Raw genomic sequence first — 11,709 nt, 5'->3', positions numbered from 1 at the left:
AAATACTTTTTAAATAACCAAAACTGGAGGTGGGAGAACCACTGGGAGCCATGTGAGGTGAGTGTGGTGGAGTGTGGAACCTGGCACAGATACCAACTCTGTCCCGGCACACACAGCTGCCAGGCAGCCGGAGGGGAGGCAAACCTCCACGTGAGTTGCCACACACACTGTAAAACACACACACACACACACACACACACACACACACACACACACACACACACACACACACACACACAGCCAAATCACAATCCTGCTCACACAAGTACAATACGTACACACATACAGGTCCACACACTTCACCCTTGCAGAACACAAAAGCATGCAAGGACACAATCAAAATCAAAAGTGAGCAAATGGGCCTGATCCCATGTTGTATGTGACCATGTACTGTATATGCAATGTATGAGCACCACTAAAACATGCAAAGCCATGACAAATAACCCTCCTCAACATGCACCTTGACTGATAAATACTTGTTAATTTTCTATGTCTGTTTCAGAGCTGGATAGTTTTAATGTATACCCCGGTAAAGCACACAAAAGGCTTCAACATTGTTACATACAGTATAATGGGAATAAAGTTGCTTGTTAGTGCTTTTATGTTGCTTTCTTAACGGGTTTATTTGTTGAATCCAAAAGTTTGATACCCACCCTTCCACCTCCACCATCCCACCCTGTTTGCTTTCACTCTTGTTTATTGTTGTTGTGATCTGTGCTGCTTTCATTATCAAAGTGCAGGTGTTTACCACCGGGAAATGATGTCAGAGCCTTGTACTTGACGTACGCAGGGAAAATTAAGAATAATGTACCAGCAAGTGGAGCCAGATGTGCATGGCTGAAAAGAGTACAACTAACTGTTGGGGCTTAAAGGAACAAAACACTACCTCATCTTATTCTACCTACTCAGGAAGTAAACAACAATGTGTGGCATGAAATTCTGATTAATCAGACCCTTTCCACTGAAACAATGCGAATGAGTGCAGTGAGAGTAAACAAAACATTAAAGTTGCGGCGGGCCATGAAACCAAAACAACGAACATAAAGAAGCTAAAATGCTCCATTTAAGACGAACTGTAGAGTCAGATGAATTCTCAATATGTGCGACCTTTCACATTACACACAGTCATTTTATCCATTTTATATATCAAAATATTGATTAGAGCAGCTTTAAAATCACAGGGGAACAGTAGCCAGTGACTGTAAACCTTAAATGTTTGTTTCTATGATTCTTAACATGTCAGAAATCCAGCTGGGGGGATAATGACTCATTCAACTGCAAAATAAGTTATAAGATCCATCATTTAGACAACCATTATCCCACCAGAATAACTGAATCAACCGATGTTGTGGGTTTCATGTGTGAAAGGAATCACATTGTTTGCATCCAATGGAATACGAAGAGCTTCATCAACTCACTTTGTCAGCGTGTGTAATGCCTGCTCATATGTTTATGCGTGGCCAATGTATGGACAGGCAGACAGATGGGTGGGCCGTCAGTAGAGCTGATTGACAGAGGCACAAATAAACTAACACACACAAGCTCCCCCTGAGAGTGTTTGATTGACGGATGGATGTCCAGAAGGGGTCTTTGTATTCACTGCTCTCTGCTGCAGCTGCCACTTCTAAGCTACTTAGTAAACTGACACACACATATGTATGTACAGTAAATACAAACAAATTTAAGATGCACACATGTGTGCTTAGAGACACATGCAATCACGCTCACATTTGGTCTCACATACACACGTTACAGAAGCACAATGCACACACAAGTATTTACTTGGTCCATGCATAATGCAGTAGCACCTCTGTGTTTACATTCCATCTAATCAATACATTTATGAAAAGCTTCCACCTTGCACCTTACACACATGCACACACACACTCAAGTATGTCACAGCAGCCACATGGAATAGACCTCATCTGCGGCTATACCTTTGCAGATGATTGATCAGATCCATGACTGCCAGGTGAGGTCACTGTGTGTGTGTCTTTGTGTGCGCACAGACCCCTCCCCCGATCTTACACCCCTATATACACACCCACAAACAAAAACACACAAACTGGCCTTTGACCTAGGTGTAATAAGGTCCTCTGAGCAGAGGGGGAATGGGCCGTAAATGCCATTGAACGCTGACATTCTCATCCTCTGTGAGGTTACCAAAAGGCCAGAGAGAGAGAGAGAGAGAGAGAGAGAGAGAGAGAGAAAGAGAGAGAGAGAGAGAGAGAGAGAAATACGGAAAGTGATGATAGAAGGATGGTTTGGTTGACCTTTAGCCTGGCAGAAGATTGACTGAATGCATCCGTCGCCTGCCATAAACTCACAATATCCCCTCAGCGTTTAGCCTTGTAAAATCAGGCTACCATCAAGCCAATTATAGTTACTCTTGCAAAAATACATTCCAGGGACAATTGATGTATATTAATGTCCATGCTGAAGACAACCTTGCATTCCACTGTTGAGGTATAAAAATAAAACAGGCAATAGAAATCAGCTTGTCATTGACTAAATGGACCTCAAGAGCAGCCCCCACTTTAAAAAATTGGGTGAATTTCAACCCAAATGAAATGGAAGGCCAAGTCTGTTCAGGTTTTCTGTCATCTAGGTCATGTGACGTCATGTAGATGTAAAACAAAAAGCAGCTGGGCTGAATTAGTGGCGCAGCTCTTGTTTTACAACTACACACAGTAACATGTTCTGAAACAACAGTTTTAATGTTGCAGGGTACAAAGTCTGTCTCCAATTCTTCATCTTTGCACCTAGAAAACATTTTAGAAGGGTCATTTAAGGCTTTTTCAGGTAAATATCTGGTATTCAAAGTAATCTGTATCTGTATCTGTGTGTGTGTGTGTGTGTGTGTGTGTGTGTGTGTGTGGCACATGAGCAGGCTCAGTAACCATGGAAACCTTTCAACATCAAGTTGACCCATGATTGTCTTGGCAGTTGATATCATTTCATGGTTACTGACTCTGTGTGAGCACGTGTGTGTGTGTTTGTGCATGTATATGTGTGTTAGGGGGTCACCAGTGGACGATAAAGTTGTCAAGCAGAGTTAAAATCATCGACACGTTCAATAACATCAAAGGGCGGACGTGAACTCCCTGGGTAAAAAAAATATATAAAAAAAAGCTTAATTTACAATTGATTTCAGATGTGAAATATGCCAGAGATGACAATAAAAAGTGTCGTACCATTGGTTTGACAGGCTTTGTAACGAGCTGTTTTTCACCCGGAGAGCAGTGTTTGTGTTGCAGTTTGGAATGGCGTTGGCTTTCACCATCACATATCTTCTGATGATCAGTCCAAGCAATAAATTAGCTGTGGTAAGCTTAAACCTTGCCCTTTAGGAGATAAAAAGCTGAAATCACGCCAGAACATTGAAGAAAGACCAAAATTACACCCTTAATAAAATTAAATGCTGTGGCGAATTTAAGATCCCAGAGAAACCAGTTAAAATGATGTATTTTGTCCTAAACAAGTTTGGATATGCTTTTTATGCGTAGTATTAAACAGAACAGTAGTCAGCTGCAGCTAAAACTTGCCCTAATTTAAAACTGTCTCCTTACCAAAATGACACATTTTTGTGTGGATCCCTTGAAGGAATTGTTTGACATTTTTGGAAATACGCTTATTCACTTTCTTGCTGAACATTAGATGAGAAGTTTGATACCACTCTCAAATCTGTAAATTTATAAACCTACAGCTACAGCTTAGCTCAAGATAACAGCAGGGGAAACAGCTAGCATAAGTAATAAACACACATTTTGTTTGTATTTTTGTATAAATTATAACATAAACAGTGAGCTTAAGATGTGTGCTAGTAGGTGGGTTTTGTTAGCTTTGAACATAGCCACAGTAGCACCTGTTTCCAGTCTTTGTGTGATGCTAAGCTAACCAAGTCCTGCTGGTTGTACCTTCATATTTACTGTACAAAAATCAACTCTTAGCAACAAAGCCAATAAGTATGTTGATATATTCCTTTAATCATTTAAACCTCCTTTTATCTCATTTTTGTAGTCAAGTTTCCGCATGTCTGCTATTGTGTCTTTCTTTTCTTTCTTATTATCTAAAAGGGGAATTTGTTGTTATTGGCTACCCGGGTTTCTGTTTTCAACCTCCTCTTCTTCCTCCTTTGTCTTCTATCATTTCTGTGCCAAAATATACTAAAAGCAAATCTAAATGTAACCTTAAAATGACATACAGTAAATGGTAACCATCTCCTCATATGTGGCAGCTGATGTAGAGCCTTCTATCCGCTGTGGCAGACCACTGGTTGAGAATCATCCGCTGCCACTAAGTGACAGACTGCGGCTGGTCTGCTTGGCAGGAGGAAGAGCAGAGATGGACACTCGCATCTCACTGCCTGCCAGCCGCACCGCAGGAGTCGTCTGCTGTAATAGGCTTGAGCCACACACACATGTTGGAGGGAATCCTGTCCACGTGCACACACAGATAAAGGTGCGTTGTGTGCACGGAAGCATGCGACATTTTACACACAAACAATTCACATGCGAGCGGGCTTAAACACATGCAAGGTTTGATGCCTGTAATTACACAAAGAGGTTGCATGCCACACATGCATGTTAAAAAAAATGCATATATCTGACACACATACATGTAAATATACACACTCCACAGGGGTTGCCTAGTGTAATACGACTTATGCGGTTATTAGTCACGCTATACTGTGGCTACCGCAGTGCTTGGATTAGTGCTGGTTCATATGGATGGATGATAGTCTTATCTGAAATGACTTAGATTTAGACATGGAATATTAAGATGACCTTATATGGACATGACACCCGTCTCATGCCACTGAGCTAATGGACCCAACCAAAGCTAAAGCCATCGGAGGCCATTTGATCTTTGCACAGGCAGCGCGCAAAACAGTTGTCTAGTCTTGGAGGGTCTTAAGTGAATCCTTATTGTGAATGCATTTGATTTATTTACTTTTTTCTCCCTCATTTTTCGCTCTTTCCAGCCATTAAAAGATGACAGCTTTGACATGATGTATGTTTGTTTGAAAGTGTAACATCGATTCAGCCTGTCAGAAATAACAGTCAGCATTTTTATACACCATGACTGATCTTTAGATCGTAAAAGCAGCCGTAATGTTCTCAAATGGGCTCAATTAGTTGTAGTATATGATATATATGGCCTTACAGCTATATCCAGTGGCCTATATACTGTACATCAAAGGCAGATCCAGTGGTGTGTGTGTATTTTATTCTCATGTCATTTACAGAATTACAGTCTTCTTTCATGGGGACATGATATTATTACAGCACCAAGTTCATACACACACACACACACACACACACACACACACACACACAGTCACTCATGCAAAAGGATGCCATGCTTTTCTTTCCACAATTTAGAGTGTTATTAATTTTTTATGCAACCTTTGCCTAACAAGCCAGCCCCATTCAAGTACAAATTCTTATTAGAAACGACAGCCTGGGAAGGAGAACAAGTAGGCATGGAGGAAGGGATTTGGCTGAGGGGGATGAAAAGGAGAGAGAGCGATGGAAGGGAAAAGGGAAAGAGGCGAAGAATCGTGCCCACAGCACTAGTGAAATGTCACCAATGTGCCTGGCTGTGGCGGTGGAGTCGCAGGGCACTACTGCGACTCGACGTGTCACGTTAGAGGCAACAGTGTGAATATCAACTCATTTATGAACAATATCCAGTCCTTCCAGGATTTCGCAGGCTTTTTGGGGGATTTCACAGCTGCTTCACATAAAAATTGTTGCACGCATGCATGCATGAAAATTGTGGGAGAAAGAGAAAACTGCAAAAGTAGTTGAAATGTGTTCTGTATAATTTATTGAAGTACTAAGGCAACTTGTTCCAGTCAGAATATAATCACTTTTATAATAATATCATCATTTCTATCAATCAATCAATTTCTATGAATCTTATTTCTGCATAATTTTAATGGAAAAATGTACTATTGTGATTATCTGTTGCAGTCTTAAACCAAAGCAGTAAACAGGACGAGGACTGGCTTATTATTTGTTTGTATATAAACAGTAATGATACCAGTCAAAAGTTTGGACACACCTTCTCATTTAATGGTTTTTCTTTATTTCCATGACTATTTACATTGTAGATTCTCACCGAAGGCATCAAAACTATGAATGAACACATATGGAATTGTGTAGTAAACAAAAAAGTGTGAAATAACTCTAAATATGTTTCATATTTTAGATTCCTCAAAGTAGCCACCCTTTGCTTTGTTGACAGCGCTGCAAACCCTTGGCCTTCTCTCAATGAGCTTCATGATGTAGTCACCTGTTTTCACTTCACAGATGTGCATTGTCAGGTTTCATTTTGTGGAATTTCTTGCCTTCTTAATGGGGTTGGGACCATCAGCTGTGTTGTGCACAAGTCAGGTTGGTACACAGCTGACAGCCCTATTTGACAACTGTTAGAATTCATATTATGGCAAGAACCAATCAGCTAAGTAAAGAGGAACGATAGTCCATCATTACTTTAAGAACTGGAGGTCAGTCAGTCCGGAAAATTGCAAAAACTTTGAATGTGTCCACAAGTGCAGTCGTAAAAACCATCAAGCGCTACGACGAAACTGGCTCACATGAGGACCGCCAGAATCAGGCCTTTATGGTCAAATAGCTGCTAAAAAAAACATTCCTAAGGAAAAGCAACAAGCAGAAGAGATTTGTTTGGGCCAAGAAACACAAGGAATGGATATTAGACCAGCGGAACCCGCTGTGTCTTTGTGTGATGCAGAAAAGGTGAGCGGATGGTCTCTACATGCATGGTTCCCGCCGCGAAGCATGGAGGAGGAGGTGTGATGGTGTGGGGGTGCTTTGCTGGTGACACTGTTAGTGATTTATTCAAAATTGAAAGCACACTGAACCAGCATGGCTACCACAGCATCCTGCAGCATCATGCCATCCCATCCGGTTTGCATTTAGTTGGACCATCATTTATTTTTCAACAGGACAATGACCCCAAACACACCTCCAGGCTGTGTAAGGGCTATTTGACCAAGAAGGAGAGTGATCTGGCCTCCACAGTCACCTGACCTAAACCCAATCGAGATGGTTTGGGATGAGATGGACCGCAGAGTGAAGGCAAAAGGGCCAACAAGTGCTCAGCATCTCTGGGAACTCCTTTAAGATTGTTGGTAAACCATTTCAGGTGACTACCTCATGAAGCTCATCAAGAGAATGCCAAGAGTGTGCAAAGCAGTAATCAAAGCAAAGGGTGGCTATTTTGAAGAATCTAAAATATAAAACATGTTTTGAGTTATTTCACACTTTTTTGTTTACTATATAATTCCATATGTGTTCATTCATAGTTTTGATGCCTTCAGTGAGAATCTACAATGTAAATAGTCATGAAAATAAAGAAAGGTGTGTCCAAACTTTTGAATGGTAGTGTATTTACTATCAATTCATATACTGATTATTTTCTCTATTAATTTATTCATTCTTTAAACTATAAAACATCAGAATAGTGAAAAATGCCAATCAAAATTTCCGAGACTCCAATTTAAAGGACAGAAGAAAAAAAACAACTGGAACTAGGAAATCTTTGGTATTTTTGCTTACAAATCATTGAAATTTTGGATTATTTATTTCAGCTCTGATGGAAAAGTAGAGAATTGTCTGGGTCGCCAGATTTTTTGAAATATTCATGATCCTTGCCCTTTAAAACAACGTCACCCTTTACACCTGCGTCTGACTTGACCTTACTTGGAGCTTAAACACTGATACGGTGATTCATACCACAAATTCCTCAAAATGAGTTGTTCTTTTAGTATCTTTCTGTCTCTAGCTTTTACTGAGCACTCAAGGTTTAATTATCATATGAAAAGACACATTGTTATCACTTTGTCTAATAAAGCCTCTGGGAGTATATATAAATATACACACGCAGGCTCCTGACACCAGCCTAACGGACTATGAAACTCTCATTGAATGATTCTGGGTAACAGAAACATGAATGGGTTCCTTGAACGTCTCCAAGCACATCATATGTTGATCACCACCACTAGCTGGAGGACGTGCTAGATTCTGTACGGGGTACCAGTTATGATTATTAACTTCTTCAGACTGTCTAAACATTGTAGTTTATGCTTTACTGTATGCAGCAGTTGGCCAGGTGCGCAGAGGTTTCAGCCTGTCTCTGAAGCTCTCTTTTTTGTGTGTCACTTTTCATGTGCAGCACCATGAATACCCTCAAGCAGAGACTGTAAGTGTGTGCCCCCTTTCCCATTTGTCGAATTCATTGCATCAAGACTATATAGACACACAAAACTCAAGAGTCCTTGGAAAGAGGTAAGGGAGGCTGTGGGATGCAGCCAGAAGGAGACAGTGACGGGAGGATTTTCCCCACTATCTTTGAGGGTGGCTGACCTGAACAGTTTTACTTTTAGAAGTGGTTGAATGACACGTTGTACAAACTGGTTCATTCCAGATGAGCTTCCCCTCCACCCTCTCTGTTTGTTTAATGACAAAATAGGAAAAATAAGTGTCATAGAAGGGCCTGCTTGCTTATGGATGATAATGCAAACACACAATACGATCCGTATTGTTTTTGGCACCAAGCCCAAAAGTTTAGTTCATATAATCTTTAGTTTACAGCAGTAGTGCCACGTCGAAAACAGAGGAATGATAGCTCCATGTATGAAATGAGGCGATCAATCAATAAGGGCTGGAATTACTACAGTAATAATCTATTTTTTTCTTGATTATTCCATTAATCGTTTTGGTATATTAAACATGAATAACTAATTAGAAATGACCATTACAAACTCTAAAAAGTCAAACATCTGACCAACAGTTCAAATATAGATACTCAGTTTGCTGTCATATATGGCATTTATGCTTGAAAATTGACAGTCAATTATCAAAAGAGTCGTTTTTCTAATCAATATATAAACTAATCGTTTCAGCTCTACGATCAATGCATACATCCATCGATCTACTTTCCCATGTTGCAGGTGAAAGGAAGCAGCCTCTTTGTTTAACGTGAATTCAGGGGAAAGCACAGAACATTAAAGGAACAGCACATTTCCTCCTCTGCTCGCTGCTGTCCTCGGCTAACCCCACCCTGCCCAACTGCCAATCCTCCCTATAATACTGCATGTGCCTGTAGCTCTTCATGTGTGTGCACATGTACATAGGGGCGTGTATCTGGTGCATCATACAAAGTGTTTGTATTAGCACATGCCTTTGTAAAGAGCCGTTCGATTACCCATCAGCTGATGATTGACATTGACGTTGGGAAGTGATTGACGTGACTTGACATGTTTTAAATAACAGTAAAGGATGGTTGTAGAGCACAATGGCAGCAATTGGCATGCAAATTAGGGGAATGGTTCAGGTGACTGTGTGCTTTGATGAGACAATGAAACAAATGGAAGCTTCTCATGTGCTGCAACAGATTATTCGAGTGTAACCATTGAACTCTGACATGTGTGAAGCTGTGTGTGCCTGCAGTATATCTGTCTGCAGTTTGCTGTCTGGCTCTGAGCTTTGGCATTGATATGTCATTCCCTCTGCATGCTATATCTATTTTGGTGTGTGTGTGTGTGTGTGTGTGTGTGTGTGTGTGTGTGTGTGTGTGAGATGCGTCAGGGACAAAGAGTTCACACTGCAGCAGTGCTGTCTATCTCCTTCCCCTCTCCATCTCCTCTCCCACATGCCTCCCTCCCTCATTCTGCATCCTTCTCCATCCATCTCTTTCTCTCTCTTGTTCTTTCTTTTTTCCCTTGGAGTCTGTTTCCTTGACTCAAACGATCTCTCAGTATTTCTGACTGTCTGGATGCACAGCTCGTCTCTCTCTCTCTCTCTCTCTCTCTCTCTCTCTCTCTCTCTCTCTCTCTCTCATACACACAGTTTGGGGTTGTCTGTACATTTTGTGCTGCGTGTGCCAGCCTGTTTGTATAAAGCTGTGTGCCTGAGATGATAGTAACAAGAAATATTTGATCAAATTTATTCATATAAAAGTTAGTTTTTACTTTCTTTTTGGATACATTGTAGCATTTAGGGTGTATTGATCTCTCAATATCACCCAATATTTAGCTAAAGCTAACTTTTACAAAGTATGCAGGTGTGCTTGTGTAGCTTTCTTCTTTGTGTGCTATTTGACATTTAATGATCTGTGTGCATGTGTGTGTCCATCACTTTCATTCCAGCTGTTCTCCCTCCATCTCCTCATTTGACCTCTCAGTCTCTCTCCCCACTGTCTGTCTCTCTCTCTCTCTTTCCTTTTCCCAACTGTCTCTCGCCAGTATATGTCAGATCCTCCCACATTGTGTGTGTAGTTTACCCTCAGTCTGCCTTTGCGTGTGTGTGTGAGAGAAAGAGTAAGACTGTTTGATGCGTCCTTTTTTTTAGGTCTGCCTCCAACGTATACGCTTGATGTGTGTGAAGCTGTTTGGTACTGATGTCTGCTTGTGATGTACAGTGTACGACCCTGCACAGTGTGTGTGAGAGAGAGATAGAGTGTGTGTGGGTGAGTATAATCTCTATAACCTCATACGGATATAGAAATCTTCCTAAGTAGGGTTTTCTTTTGTCTTCAATGTGTGTCTGTGTGTGTGTGTGTGACCATACACTCAGTTTTTTACTTGCATGTACTTGCATCCAGGTGTCTTAGCAGTGTGTATTAAGTGTGTGTGTGTGTGTGTGTGTGTGTGTTTACAGGTCTGCAGTGTGTAGATGTATTTGTGTACATTGTGGTTAAGCACATGTGGTGTGTGTGTGTGTGTGTATGTGTGTATCAGTAGTGCCTCAGTGTGTGTGTGTGTGTGTGTGTGTGTGTGTGTGTGTGTGTGTGTGTGTAGACAGGGAGGGAAGCAGACAGTGCGAATGTGACTTGAGTGTCGGGAACACAGAGTTCAGACAACTGCGCCATCCCTCCCTCTTCCCCCCCGTCTCTCCTCTCCCTCCCTTTTTGCATCCTTCCTTCCTTCTTCCTCTTTTCCTTCCATTCCTCCCTTTTTCATCTCCCTCTTCCTTCCCCTTTTATCAGTCCTGGCTGTCGTTTCCTCTCCCCTTCCTCTCTTTTCTTCAATCTCCCACTACTTCCTCCTCCCCTCTTTCCTCTTTTCCTTCCTCGCTCATCCCTTCTTCCTCTTTCTCTCCACTTTCTCCACCTCCCTCTTTGTCTTTTCCTCCGTCTCTCCGTCTGAGGCGACCCACTCAGGCGTCAATGAATAATTCAGACTGTGTTGCACTGCAGGTTTTCCCCCTCTCCGCCCCTGCCCCTCCCCTCTCCTCCTCTCTCCCTCGCCTTTCCAGCTCCGCATCATCCCTCCTTCTTTTCTGTAAAAACAGGAAGAATTCAAAGAAAATTTGCCTTCTTTTGGTTTGGTTCTCTTGGCTGAGTGTTTGATTCTTATTTTGGATAATTGACGGAACAAGTGCAAATATCTTAGTGTGTGTTAGTGAGTAAAAACAGAAAGAAAAAGGGGGAGAAATCCCCTTTAGTGTTTAGTATTCTGCAGTTCTTTCTACAGGTTCTGGGTGTGTGGTGTCTCCTCTCTCTCTCTCTCTCTCTCTCTCTCTCTCACACACACACACACACACACACACACACACACTTTCAGAGGAGGTGCCATGCACACGCTCAACAGTACGGCTCTCCCACTACCCCTCCCAACCTCACACCTCACACACACACACACCTCCATCAGCATCACCCCTCTCACCCCCGCTCCCTCTT

Source organism: Dicentrarchus labrax, unplaced genomic scaffold (genome assembly GCF_905237075.1).
Source record: "Dicentrarchus labrax unplaced genomic scaffold, dlabrax2021, whole genome shotgun sequence".
Taxonomy (NCBI): Eukaryota; Metazoa; Chordata; class Actinopteri; family Moronidae; genus Dicentrarchus; species Dicentrarchus labrax.
The sequence above is the reverse complement of the archived record's forward strand: the minus strand, read 5'-3'. Positions refer to the sequence as shown.